The sequence below is a fragment of the Alligator mississippiensis genome, chromosome 9 (genome assembly GCF_030867095.1).
Source record: "Alligator mississippiensis isolate rAllMis1 chromosome 9, rAllMis1, whole genome shotgun sequence".
Lineage (NCBI taxonomy): Eukaryota > Metazoa > Chordata > Crocodylia > Alligatoridae > Alligator > Alligator mississippiensis.
In genome coordinates this window covers 24865555-24880561 of record NC_081832.1, presented here as the reverse complement: position 1 = coordinate 24880561, position 15007 = coordinate 24865555, and the positions used below count along the sequence as shown (strand labels likewise).

The following is a 15007-nucleotide window of genomic DNA, read 5'->3' as shown; positions in this document are numbered from 1 at the left end:
AGTTGAGGTTCCCAGCTGTTGTTGGAGCTGGCAGGCAGGCAGAGTCCTCAGTATGATCAGTGGAGAGATTCCAGGCAGAAAAAGAGTGGACCCGGTTGCTTTTAGATCCAAGCACCAGGACAGAAACTTGAGCTTGGGTAGGGGTTTTTGTAGGGAACTAACAATGGCTCAAGGGAGAACACTAGGTTTGTTTAGGGGTAAACAATGGTTCATATGCTGGATAATAGGAACTGATCACTGCTGGCTATAGGTGGCATTACTCTGAGGAAGCTTACAGTACAGACAGGAAGATTCAGTGTTTTGGATACCAATAGAGGAGTCATTACTAGAATTGGTCTGATAAATGCTGAGCTGGGTGTGTGTAGATTTGGGTTGATTAGCATTTGGAGCAAGGATTCCCCATCATGCAGTGCTCTGCTGCTTTTCTGATACCAGAATTCAGTGCAGTCCTTGCATTGGAATCTCTGTTCTCCATCCTGAATGCAAATGAAGGTGCATTCCTGTCCCATCTCCCATTTAAATGAGTTGTCATCTGGTTCCATCTCAGATGCAAATGAAACCAGGGGAGTTGCTTCATTCTTGTCACCCTTGTCTGGAGAGCTTTAGGTGTCTCTCACACTGCATCTTCTTTGTCTTCTGTAAGTCCTTCCTCGAATCAGTTCTTGTTCAGGCAGAGGTGGGGAGGGGGAGAGTTCTTTGTGAGTGAGACAGGCTGCATCCTGTGCCAGGATTCCCCAAGAACACGAAGCTGAGAGGTAACACAAAACAAAACACTGTCCCTTCAAAACGGTGAAACGGAAGTCAAAAGGAAATGGTGCTGTTTCACACAGCCTTAGTGTGTACCACTACAAGCTGGCATGTTCTGAAATCTAACTATACAGTGTAAAAGCTCCTGACACAGTGTCATCATGTTGCAATGTCATAGTGTACAGAGGGTGAGACAGAGATTGCAAATCATACAGCAGTTTGGTGACTGGGGAAGAGATGGTCTCCTCCCAAATGAAAAACTGCAGGAGAGGAGTTTGTAGTTGAAATTCTCTGCAATAAATTGGTCTGGGAAACTGACCCAAGTCCTCTCACAAGGGGAAGGCAGAGTTTGGATCTTCAGAAAAGCTATGCAAGTCCAAGGCCACTTGTGTCAAGACCTTGATCCCCGCCCCTCTTTTCTTCCCCAGCTGCAACTCTTTTTGGCCTCCAAAGCAAGAACTACAGAGGGAATTTGTCACAAAAAATACATTAAACTCCTTTGACATGAGCTTCATGGTATTCATGTATTTGGCAGATCTGCAAGACATATTAGTATAGTTGGGGGTGGGGGGAGATGGGGAATGCCCACCCAAAACCTCTGTTAGCCTGGAAAAGGAGGATGGGGCACTATGATTTTAATGTCTTGTCCAATAAGAATAAAGGTACTATGGCACTGTAATCACATTCTAATTAATACAACTGAGAAGTCTTAAAGCTGAGATTTTCATTGTTGTCTTACATTTGTATAAACCATGGTATTACATTCCTCTCCTGAACGGGATGGGCTCCGTCAGGGTCCAGTTGAGCATGACCAAACATTCTGCAGAGATGTACAGCACCTGGAGAGCCCACACAAAGAGGGGCCCAAAGCCAAAGTCCTGCAGCGTGCCTGTGAGTTACCCATGATCCACTCTGTAAAACACCTTCTCCTGGTCCACAGATAGGAGGGCCAAAGACAGGCCCTCCCAGCGCGCTAGCTTCTGGTGGTCCCAACCAGGTACAAGTTGTTGAAGATGGAACATCCAAGCACCGTGTATGTCTGGTCGGGATGGATCACGTCCATCAGCACGGACTGCAGGCGCAGCGAGATGGCCTTCGCTACCACCTTGTAGTCCATGCAGAGGAGGGACACAGGACACCAGTTCCTTAGGTTTCAGGGACCTCCCTTCTTTGGCAGGAAGGTCAGCCCGTCGATGCCTGGAGCCTTATTGCCAGGCATCAGGTGGAGGGGGGCCGAAAACTCAGTCAAAGTGAGAGGAGCTTCCAGCCAGTCCCAGTCACCCACACTGACCTGCAAGAGTCCCTCCCACAGGGTCTGACAGGCCTCGGCATCTGTCAGATCCAGGGAGAAGAGCTCTTCATAGAAGGCCCACGCACGCTGGCGCATCTCGCCTGGATCCATGAGGGGGATGCCGTCACCTGCCAGAAGGCAGGTGATGTACTTCTTGGCCCCCCGCCTCCTTTCCAGGGCATAGAAGAAGCGGGAGCTGTGGTCCATCTCCTGAAAGAGCTGGACACGCAAGAGGGCAAATGCACCATGGGCGTGGTGGTCGTCCAGAGCACGAAGTTCTTCCCACCTCTCCCAACACTCTCCACAGAGGGACAGGTTGGTTGGGTTGGTAGCCAGGCACCTCTCCAGTTCTAACACTTCCCACTCGAGCTGCTCCTGGACCACCTCCCTCTGCCGGGTGTGCCCCCAAGTGTAGCCACAACAAAAAAGCTGGATGCACACCTTCCTCACATCCCACCATTTCCGAGCCAAAGGGAAATCTGCCCATTGCTCCTACCAGGCCAGCCAAAACTCCCGGAAAGCTGCACATCCTGAAGCCCACATCCTCCAGCAGGCTGGCATTGAAATGCTAGTAGGCTGACCCCGGATGCCCAGGCCCCAGCGTGCCCTGGGCCCAGACAAGGTGGTGATCATTGAAAAGGGTCAGCCAGATGCCAGAGGAGTGGGCCTGGGCAAAGCGTGGCAAAGAGATATAAGCCCGGTCTAACCAGGAGTGGCATGCCTGCTTCTCCCCAACCCTCACATAGGTGAAGGCAGGGGGTTCAGTGGGGTGACAGGGACGCCAGATGTCCACCAGAGAATAATCCCTCAAGATCTCCCCAAGGACACCCACGGTGGCCTGGTTCCACTCCTTGCGTGATCGGTCTCATGCATCTAGGGTGATGTTAAAGTGCCTGCCAAGGACCAGGCACTAACCGGATTGCAGCCATCCGAAGCACCTGGATCGAAAGTCGGACCGGATCGCTGCCAACTCGCACAAACCTAGTTTATGATCCTGAGGAAAGGAAAGAAGGAAGGCAGCAGAGTAAGAATGCTGGTCTTCAGAAAAGTAGACTTTGACTCACTTAGGGAACTGATAGGGGGGATCCCCTGGGAGGTGGTATAAGGAGGAAATGAGTCCAGAAGAGCTGGTTGTACTTTACAGAAACCTTACTGAGAGCACAGGAATAAACCATCCCAATGTGCAGGAAGACTAACAAGTATGGCAGAAGACCAGTTTGGCTTAGCAGAGAACACTTCAGTGAGCTTAAACACAAAAAAGAAGCTTACAAGAATAGGAAACTTGGACAAATGACTAGGGAGAAGTATAAGAGTACTGTTTGGGAATGCAGCGATGAAATCAGGAAGGCGAAAGCACAACTGGAGTTGCAACCAGCAAGGGACATGAAGGGTAACAGGAAGGGTTTCTACAAGTATGTGACCAATAAGAGGAAGATCAAGGAAAGTGTCAGTCCTTTACTGAATGAGGGAGGCAACCTAATTACAGATGATGCAGAAAAGGCTGAAGTACTCCATGCCTTTTTTACATCAGTCTTCACACAAAAGGACAGCTCCCAGACTGCTGCACCAAGCAGCACAATTTGGGGAGGAGGTGAGTAGTAGGGCTGTGCAAAGTTTTGGATCATGCTTAGGATTCAGAGATGATTTGGATGATTCAGAGGTCAAATCTACAAATCCAAATCAAATCACTAGAAGCTTTAGGCTTTCCGAATCAATTTGGAGCTTCCAAATGACTTGGAAAAGATTCAGAAAAGATTCACGATTCAGATTCGGCCATAGGGTATAAAGGGGAATCAATGAAATATCTATAACTTTGTTGTTTTTTGGCTGATTCAAATGACACTTGCAGGGATGGTAGCTGCTGCTGATAGAAGGAAGCCTGCCAAGTTTGAACATGATAGGCACAGAGGTTTCTGGCAAATGGAACCTCAAATCCTGAAAGAAAAACTCATATCACGTGTGTGTATTAAGCTTTAGCAAGGTGAAAATTGAAGGATTCATAGCACTTGCTGAGGCCACAAAATCTGCCAAGTTTTAAGGAGATAGGTGCAGGGATTTCTGGGAAACTGCACCTCAAACTGCTGGCAAGCAAAACTCATGGCATAGGTGATACTGTGTGTGTGTTAAGACACAGGGGGGGTGAAAACTGCAGGGGTGGTAGCCCCTCCTGCAGCACAAAGCCTGCCAGCTGTCAAGGAGATAGGTGAAGGGGAAGTCTAGGTTCTGGGGTCCTGCACCTCTGGCCGCAGGCAGGCAAAACTCGTGACATGGGTGCTTGTGGGACTGTGTGTGTGTTTTTTCAGGTGTGCCCTTCCTGGTGCTGGCGCCTCTGCACAACATGGCAGTGTGCCCCTGTGAGGCCTCCTCCTCCCCTATAGCCTCAGTCTGGTCCACCACTGTAAACGACGGCAGGTCAAAATAACTTAGCTGGCTCAACACCAATAGCACCAGCAGCATCAAAGGTAGCCAGACAGAACTGTCACAGAGCCTTTCTTTTTATAAAGGAATTGACAGCAAGAAGTAAAGATGTTGTGTTGGAAATATGTTACTTGTAGTGTGTGATGGCTTATCTTGTGTTTTTATGTTTATATGTTTATTATGAAAAAGCCCAAAATAGTTAGAAAAATATATCTTAGGAAGCGTTTCAGTTGAAAAACCCTTTGTCAGGCTGAGGAAGTACCTGCAGTTGGTGTGTCTCCTTGTCCTGGATGGAAGGAATAGTAAAGAAGCCAGGTGCTGGCCTGGCACGCAATGCAGGCAAGGAAGCCAGTCAGTGAAAATGGAAATGAAGGCATCATGGGGTGAGGGACAGGCTGGGGGGGGACAGAGGGCGGGGGAAGGGGGATGTTGCAGGATAGGTAAAAGTGCAGAGGTACCTGGGGAGTCAGATGTTTGAGTTATGCCTGCCTGTGGCCACCGGTGCAGGGCCCCAGAACCCAGACTCCCCCTGCAGTTTTCACCCCCTTGTGCCTTAACACACACACAGTCACCTATGTCATGAGTTTTGCTTGTCAGCAGCTTGAGGTACAGTTTCAAAGAAACCCCTGCACCTACATCCTTGAAACTTGGCAGGCTTTGTGGATTCAGCAAGTGCTACTACCTTTGCAATTTTCACCTCACTGTGGCTTAACACACACACGTGACAGGTTTTGCTTTCAGGATTTGACATGCAGTTTCCCAGAAACCCCTGCACCTATCATCTTTAAACTTGACAGACTTCCTGCCTTCAGCAGCAGCTACCATCCTTGCAAGAGTCATCTGAATTAGCCAGAAAACAACAAAGTTATAGATATTTCATTGATTCCCCATTATACCCTATGGTCAAATCTCCGAATTGCCAAATCTTTTCCAAATCAATTCGGCCTGATCGAATCAGAAAAGTGATTCGGATCTTTGAATTGAATAGGATGAATCCAAATTGGCCTAATCCAAATCCAAACTGAATAGGTGCCTATTCACACAGACCTAGTGAGCAGCCAACAGTGGCAAAAGAAAGGTTAAGGACTATTTAGAAAAACTGGACATGTGCAAGTCACTGGGGCTAGACGGGATGTACCTAGGGGTGGTGAGGGAGTTGGCCAATGTGATTGCTGGCTATCATCTTTGAAAACTCATGGCAATTGGGAAAGGTTCCAGATGACTGGAAAAGGGCAAATATCATTCCTAGGGAACAAGGGAAGAAGAAGGATACATGGAATTACAGATGGGTCAGACCCTGGAAAAATCATGGACCAGATCCTCAAGGAATCTATTTATAAGCATTTGGAGGACAAGAAGGTGATTAGGAACAGTCAGCATGACCAAGTCATGCCTGACCAATCTGATTTGCTTCTACAATGAGACACTTAAGATATTTTAATGCCATTTAAAAAAATCAGTGGTATATCACCTGGGATTCTATGTCCATTCTGATTATTCTGAGATCTCCAAAATGTTATAGCAGAAATTGAAGTGTCCCAAAGATATGTGAAAAATATTCTTGTACATTGGAGGGTCTTGTATCGGAAGAGAGACTGGAATGTCTAGTCAATAGGGAAGATGCATAAGAAAAATGGCAGAGGCACAGAAAAATCAAATCAGTTCCTTCTGGTTTTCTGTTGTGCAATGAGAACAATGTTTCATTCAGTGAAAGAAAGGCAACAAAAATAAAACTGACAAAAGACACCTTTTTGTTAACATCAGAAATAATTATCTTGTAGAGCTTAACCTGTATCATATCACTTAGCCAAGAGCTTAGTAAGAGTTAAAAAGGGCCATGACTCAAAATTTCACAGAATAAACATAATTTTTGAAGGGACATAAGCTTTTGTGCTTAAGGCATAAACTAGCAGCTGATAGAGGTTAGGAAGAAATTTCCCCTATGGGTAGGTCATGCCATAATTGTTCGTTACAGGGTGTCTTGCATCTGCCTTGGAAGCCTCTTGAAATGGGAGCTGCTGGAGTCAGAGTAGCCCAGATGGGTCAGAGGTGTGTTCTGGTATGGTAGTGCTTGCCTTTTGTTTTCCTAGGCATTGTATCTCAACCTCCTTAATGCTGTTGCTTTTATAATGGCCAGCTCATGCTTTTTAACTTTTATCATCAGTTTGATTATTAGCTCTTTAACTTTATCATTAGAAGGAAAGAGCAATAATGTAGCAAAATTGCTGAAATTGGAGTGACTAGAAATAACGGCCACAAGCTGGCAGAGGGTAGATTCAGGTTAGACATCAGGAGGCGCTACTTCACTGTCAGGGCAGCTAGGATCTGGAACCAATTTCAAAGAGAAGTGGTGCTGGCTCCTACCCTGGGGGTCTTTAAGTGGAAGCTGGATGAACACCTTGCTGGGGTCGTTTGACCCCAGTACTCTTTCCTGCCATGGCAGGGGGTCGGACTTGATGATCTGTCAAGGTCCCTTCCGACCCTACAAACTATGAAACTATGAAACTATGACTCGTGCTGTGAATGCAGGAGCAGCAGTGGACATGATATATCATGAGTTTAACAAGGTTTTTGATATGGTCTCCCACAACATTGTTGCTAGCAAACTAAAGAAGGTGATACTTCCCCTCTATGTGGCATTGATCAGGCCGCAGCTGGAGTACTGCATCCAGTTTTGGGTACCGCACCTCAGGAGGAATGTGGATGGCCTGGAGAGGGGTCAGAGGAGGGCCACTCATCTGGTTAAAGGCCTACAGAAAAAACCCTATGTGAACTAATTGAGAGACCTGAACCTCTTCAGCCTCCACAAGAGGAGGTTGAGAGGTGATCTCATGGCCACCTAAAAACTCATCAGTGGGGGCCAGCAAGAAATAGTGTATACAATGTTTACCAGGATGCCTGTTGGGGTAACTAGAAATAATGTCCACAAACTGGAAGAGAGCAAATTCAGATTGGACATCAGGAAAAAATTATTTACAGGGAGGGTTGCCAAAATATGGAATAAGCTTCCAAGGGAAGTGGTGCTGTCCCCTTCCTTGGAGGTATTTAAAAGGAGACTGGAGAGACACCTGGCTGAGGTCATCTGACCCCAGCACTCATTCCTGCCCAGGGCAGGGGGTCAGACTCAATGATCTAATAGGTTCCTTCGGACCCTAACATCTATGAAACTATGAAGTATGGGTTGGATGAATGGACTGTAAGGTGAATAGAAAACTGGCTGGATCATCAGGTTCAGAGGGTAGTAGTCAATGGCTCGATGTCTAGTTGGCAGCTGGTGTCAAGTGTAGTGCCCTGGGGGTCAGTCCTGGGGCCGGTTTTACTCAATATCTTCATCAATGACCTGGAAGATGGGATGGAGTGCACTCAGCAAGTTTGTGTATTATACCAAGCCGGGGGGAGTAGTGAATATGCAAGTGGGTAGGATTCAGAGACCTCAATGAATTGGAGGATTGAGTCAAAAGAAATCTCATGAGGTTCAATAAGGACAAATGCAAAGTTCTACACTTGAGATGGAACAATCCCATGCAGTTGTATAGGCTGGGGACTGACTGGCTAAGCAGAAAAGGACCTGGGGGTTTCAGTGGACAAGCTCAACATGAGCCAACCATGTACTCTTGTTGTGAAGAAGGCTAATGGCATACTGGGCTGCATTAGTACGAGCATTTCCAGCAGACTGAAGAAAGTGATTATTCTCCTTTATTCAGCACTCTATTCCCCTCTGTTCAGTACTGTGTCCAGTTTTAGGCCCCCCACTAGAGAAAGGATGTGGAAAAATTGGAGAGAGTCCAATGGAGGGCATTGGAAATGGTTATGGAGCTGGAGCACATGACTTCTGTTCTGAGGAGAGGCTGAGGGACTGGGCTTATTTGGTCTACAAAAGAGAAGACTAAGGGTGGATTTGACAGCCATATTTAATTACCTGAAGGTTAGTTCCAAAGAGGATGGAGCTGGACTGTTCTCAGTCGTGACAGACAATAGAACAAGGAGCAATGGGGCTCAAGTTGCAGCAAGGAAAGTTTAGGTTAGATATTAGGAAGAACTTTCTCACTTAGGAGGGTGGTGAAGCACTGGAACAGATTACCCAGAGATGTGGTGGAATCTCCATTCTTGGAGGTTTTTAAGACCCAGCTAGACAAAGACTTGGGTGGGATGATCTAGTTGGGGATGCTCCTGCTTTGAGCAGGGGGTTGGACTAGATGACCTCCTGTGGTCCCTTCCAGCCCTAATTTTCTATGATTCTATGGTATTTGAACCCCAGACCAGTGACAGATGCCTGGCCTTCTGAACTCACTGTGTCCATCAAATGGTTTGCATTAGAATATCTTTGTTGATTCCAAAGACTTGCTTAGAAGTCAAGTGTTGCATTTAAAGCCTTGCTTAAATATTGGTATTGCTTATATTTTCAATAAATTAGGATTTCAGATCAGAATATTCTGACTGATCATTTCATTTCCATTCACCCCACCCCTTAACTAAAGTTTGGAACAGTACCTGCAACTGTTTTTCGAGCTACAGGGCCAGTATCGTAAAAGATCCATATTCCAGACAGAAAGACACTTCGTAGGCACATGCGGGGTCAAGTCTCAATCAATGTGACCTCTGCAATACCAGAAGCCAGCCACTAGTGTAGCCAGTTCTGACAAGTTCACCAGCTGTTGTTTTCAGCCTGTTAACATTTCTAGTTGCTAAAATTACTTTAGAAGAGCCAAAGGAGCCTACTGCTGTTCCAATGAAAAGTCTGTTATCCCTGAAGTAGACCACATAAGATGGGTCACCATCTGGCTCAAATACTTACAGGACTGTTATCTAAGGTGGGGGGGGAGGGGGAGACGTTGTGTATTGAGTCTCCGTTTGTATGTTCTGCACTGTATTGACAGAAGAAGCTGCCTGAACTGCATTATCTTGTGTTAGTTTGCTGGTTTACTTAGAGGTAAATTGTTGTTAGTCGTTGTTAATAAAGATAATCTCCCTATTCTTCCCTGCATAATCTGTCTGAGACAAGAACCCCACAGAGACACAAAACTCTCTATCTGTCCCTCCCCTCTGTTTCCCTTTCACTAGCTCCCTCCTCTCATGCTCCTCTCCCTCCAGCCCAGTTCAACAGAGCCAGGCATGTCAGGCTCCCTTGATGCAGCTGCTGGATAGAGCAAGAATCAAAGGTGGGGTGGGTCCATGCCATTGCACCCCTTCTGGATCCATCTTTGGGTATAACAATACAGCGGGGTTTCAAGGATCCAGTCCACAGAGCAATTTCATCTGGCCTCCAGTACTGCCCATGGATCTCAGTGACCCACAGGCAGCATGCAGGGTGTGCCAAATGGCTATGTGTGTTGCATGCAGCACCTGCTCCAACTCATGTACCAGAGTGCTGAAGCAGCTGCCCCATGCAGCACAACTCCAGAGTAGCTGCATGTGGCACAGCCTAGCAGTAGCAGCAGCAGCGGCAGCAGTTGCAGCTCTGGGGCCATGCAGACAGCCTGGTGGTGCCTGAAGCTCCAGGGCTATGCAGTGTAGCCCTGGAGCAGTCAGAGCAGGACTGGGCTACATGAGGCATCCACTCTGTGTCCAGTCCAGCCCTGCCTATGGACTGGCCCTGCAAATGTCATCCAGCCCTGTGTGCTGGATGAGATCTACACCCCTACTGTATAGGACTGGCATATGGGAAATCCCAAACTAAGCCACAAGCTGGCTGTCAGAGGACAGGGGTCTGGCACAGAGGGGTCAAGTATTCAGCAAAGCGGTCTGGAGCACAAAGGGTCCAGGCTAGAGTCAGGAACAGGGTATCAGCAGGCAGAAGACAAGAACCATGAGAAGGCAACCAAGGAAGTCAGGAAGGCACAAGCAAGACCTAGAAAACAGGAAACTAGAAACAAATAAGCAGGACTCAGGGACTAGGCAACAAGGAATGAAAGGAAGGAATCAGGAAACTGAGAACAAGTCAGAGGCCCAAGCCTAGCCAGAGAAGCATGTCTGGGTAAGCAGCATCCTGGGCACTGACAGGCCTGCTGCTTATAAAAGCAGACAGCCACACCCGGGCAGGGAAACAGGCCGACTGGGGGTAGTTAGGCCACTGGCAGCCAGAGCCAGCTGGAAGCAATTTATTCTGCTTCCTGCCTTGACTCCTGACAGTAATGGACTCATAAGCTGTGTTGAAATGCCAAAAATACCACTTAGGTATCTGGAAAACTGATGTTTTGATGCAAAAAGGGAAACAGAAGCTGACCCTTGATATTCAGGTGCCAACATCTCCTAAAGAGGAGGGGTGCTTGACACTCAGTTTATAATCATAGTTCTACATGCATATTGTCACTTGACTGTATACTTCAGTGAGTTTACCCAGAGAGTCCAAAAAAGTCACTGATATTAGAGGAATGCAGCACCCCACACTTCTGCAATATACTACACAGAGAGGTGGTTAGCCATTTTAGTCAGAAGTTAGACAGAAGGTAGGGCAGGGTGGCATTTTAGCGACTAAGGGTGAGACTACACATTAGAGTTAGCAAGTACTAACTGTGAGAAATGTTAGTCTCTGTTAAGTTTAACTACTTCTAGTCATCACAGAGATTTTGGTTTTCTCTTTTTAAAAATCCCAAAATCTCTGATTTAAAAAAATTCTAAATTATCTAAAAACCCCTAAATCCATGTTTTTATGCAATTGAAATGAAACACCACTATATATATTAACTGATATATAGGTATCAGTTAAACACAATGTTTTATTGATATATTTACAATATTAAAGCAATTTGGAAGCCTACCAGTGCCTCATTATAGTAAAATAAATTCTAAATACCCATATATTTGGCATTTGATTTTGTTTTTTTATCATGAAAAATCAGAGCTCCCTCTGCCCCTTTCACTGACTGGGATACAGGTCCAGCTACAACCTGCCCCCTCACCCCTTCTCCATTCCTTCCTTCCCTGTCTCCCCTTTCTCCCTTTTTCCTCCCTCCCCAATCACCCCATCCCCACATTGCCCAGCTGTTCCCAGTTGTCAGTCCAGGGCCACAGAATCTTGGATGATAGCTAGCCTACCTGAAACCAGTGCCTCCTGGGATACTGGAGTACTGAAAATTGCTGGGGGGGGTTTCAGGTGAACATACAGAAGTTAATTTAAATCAAGCTAACTAGCCCAGTTGGAAAATAATCCGAGCCCAAAGTGTATATTTAAAACACCTAAAGGGCATTTAGCACTAGTTAATGAGCCTTAATGTGCAATCATTCGTGTTTTATGTGCTCTTAACATGATCTAACTGTAATGTCTAGTCTCACTCTAAGAGGTTTAAAGAGACATGAGAACTTGTTACCTATGAAAGTTCATGCCTCTCTGAACTAGTTAGTCTCTAAGGGCCTTGTTAAACCTTACACTGTAAGCTGCACAAATATAAATCAGCTCAGTGTTGTTTGGTTTAGTGGAGCAGTCACATCTTAGGACTAAAAACTTTCTCTGTCTGTCATTCACCTGCACAGCTGTGACTTGACACTAGAGGCTTGGTGAGCAGGGGTAGAATTAGGAGCTAGGAGCAGGATAAACTCACTATTCCTGCTGACAAGACCAAGCCCTAAAGCACTGGGAAGCCATGGTGCCTCCTTCCGCCATCCAGGCCAGTTTGCTGCTCCTGCCAAGCAGAGTGAGACCTTGCATGCCCAATGGCCATGGTGCCTCCCAATGCTGCCTGAACCAGCTCACTGCTCCTGCCAGGCAGAGTGGACCCTGAAGCAGCTGCCTCCTGCTGCCACTGACTGGCTCTGCCTGATGGGACCAGTGAGCTGGTCTGGGCAGCCGCGGGAGGTACCACAACTGCCCCGGTGCTTCACACTTGCATTGCTCACTGTTCCTGGTGGGAGCAGCAGGGAAAAGACACTGTGCCCAGCCCTGCTGCACCCCAGCATCCCTGCTTGCCTTAACTCAGGAGGGGCCACTGCATCCTGGGATACTGAAAGACTTCAATTTGGGTGTCATAGCTCTGGAGAGTGGCCACACCTTAATGGAACAGGAACATAATTAGGTGGATTAGAGATAATCTTGCTCTGGAGTAAGGTAACTTTAACCCAATCACAAATGCTTTAAAACACTTAAAGGTGTTAATGTGCAGCCAGTCCAGGGGATAAGAGCTTCAGAAGCCACCTAAAACCACCATGAAACAAGGCCCCAAAGCTAAAAACAGATGATTGGCTTACCCCAGGAAAAATTATTTTATCTTGAGGTCCTACAGAGGTACACTATTATTATTGCACTTTAAGTACCTGTGAAGTATCCAAATTAATACTTTGCTCTGGGACAATCAAAGCTAAATCAAGGTAATTGCTGTTCAAACTGTGTGTATAAGTGATTGTCCCAGCCTGTTTTGATGTGAGTCAAAACCTGGAACAATCAGCCCTGGATTAAACTGGTTGTCTGTTTTTAGCCTAAAATACCACCCTGCCCTGCCTTCTAACATACTACACTGTAATCCACTTGTGCAAGTGCACTTTATTGTACCACATGCTAAACAAACAAAGAGAAAGATCTAAAATATGTAAGAAGACACAGTCATTGCACTAAAGAATTTAGGGACAGCAATACAGAGTCATGATAAGCATTTTCTTTCAGACAACAACAATCACTTCACATCACTGAAAGCCTGGTCCTCAATGGAGAGTTAAATTGTTAACTTTTATGCTATAGCTATCTCCAGTCTCATCTCCCCTTCCCCCCACTCCCACAACCACATCCTTAAAAGGACCACTTTTTAGTTAACTCAAGTTGGCTGACCTGTCAGGGAGTATTGTCCATAGCTCAAATTAACACAGCTTGTCAGCTGCTGAGCTAGTCATGCTGTTCTCCTAATGCAATCACCCTGTGCAAGTAGCTCAACCTCTGCTGTAGGGGTGTGCGAAGTGGAACCTATTCAATTCATATTTGGATATGGCCCAAATCAGGGACACTGATATGATTCATTGATTCGGATCACTGTCCCTGATTCAATTTTTCTGAATCCAAATCTGAAGATTCGATGCTGATTCAGAGAATCAGTGATTCAGACATAGACACAGCTTTAAATGTTTTTTCTACATACCTCAAGGTACCAGGCATGGCATCTAAATGCTACAATCCTGGGGTGCATGGAGCATCCCACAGGAGCTTGGGGAGGCCCTCCACGTGCTCAGCAACAAACTGAAGTACTTCCAGTCCACTTCCAGGTCCACTGGGGAGCATGCTGGGGGGCCCCCCGCACCCCCCCCCACCTTGGCGATCGGCCACAAGGGGACCCTGGGAACCCCCTCCAGACCAAGGAGGCACCAGTTGCCGAGCCGGGGGGGAGCAAGGGTGGGGCCCAAGCATACTCCCTGGTGGACCTGGAAATGGATCGGAAGTGCTTCTGGTCCACTTCTGGGTCTGCTGCTGAGCATGCTGGGAAGCCCCCCATGCTTCTGTGGGATGCTACATGTGCCCACCATCACAGTGTTCATGAGCCCCTGCTATGTAGAGGTATGTAGAAAAAACATTTAAAGCTGCAACTCTGTCCAAATCACCAAATCTTTCTGAATGTCTCCAAATCAATTCAGAGGGTTCTGATTCAATTCGGAGAGATTCAAGGGTCCTCTGATTTGATTCAGATTCAGAGATTCAGCCACAAAATTGGCCCAAATTTCTGCCAAATCGAATCAGGGACCGAAGCTTCACAGAGCCCTACTGTGCAGCTAGGGTGTTAGTACGCTTTATCGGATTTTTCTAGTTAAAGTTATTCCCTAGGTTTATTTCCCTCTCACAATGTACCAAGACGAATGACATTACATTTACATTACATAACATGTTTAAGACTCATAATGGGTTAATATGCTATTTCTAGTAAAAGACGCTAGGGGACACCTCATAACAACTTTACCCTCTTGACCTCCTAGTACTAAGTTACAGTAGGGGGCAGCTTAGGAATGTGTTTAGTGATTGGTTTATTTTTTCAGGTGGCTTTTAGTTACACTCCTCCCCACCACCAAAATTTCTTCCATTCAACCAGCTATTCATTCATCATCAGCTCTCTCCTGATGCTCTCCCCAAGAAGTCTACATGGTATCTACTCCCCCCCACCCTCCCCATCAATGGGGGGACTCTTGAGGTTTCCAGTGGAGCCCCTAATTCAAAGACTGGAATAAATTGTTGCCTGCTGGGTGAAGTCTGTTTGGATGCTTGTAGCTGTTAGAGTGACTGTATTGGATCTTGGGGAGCATTGTATTTGCAGCTGAATACAAGGCTATAACCTGTGGCCCTAGCAAAAGCTGCTAACTGTAAGGCAGAATGATATATTAAAAGTAACATTGCAAGGCACTTAGGCAAGCATTTTCCTAACAATGTGGTAGTGTGTAGGACATATGAATCATTGTGTAAGGAGAACAGGATGCAGCCCACCAGCTATCATCAGGTGATAAAGCAAAAGTAAGACCTTGGAGATGAAGAAGGAGCCAGCAAGAAACCACGAGTGACTGGGAGAAGCCAGGTTCATGGTTTTGAGCATGCACTCATAGCAAAAAGGCACGTAAATGAACGAAATGCATAGGCAATTCCATGCTAAT

The 15007-nt window shown here is 46.5% G+C and overlaps 1 long non-coding RNA gene across 1 annotated transcript in view; it reads right to left on the bottom strand.

Moving 5' to 3' along the window:
• Nucleotides 1–491: 491 nt before the first annotated feature.
• LOC109282506 (uncharacterized) overlaps nt 492–15007 on the bottom strand; it is a 62987-nt gene continuing 48471 nt past the window's right edge. The window contains exon 3 of the long non-coding RNA XR_002089507.2: nt 492–748. This is a non-coding gene — a long non-coding RNA (uncharacterized LOC109282506). The remainder of the gene's footprint in view (nt 749–15007) is intronic.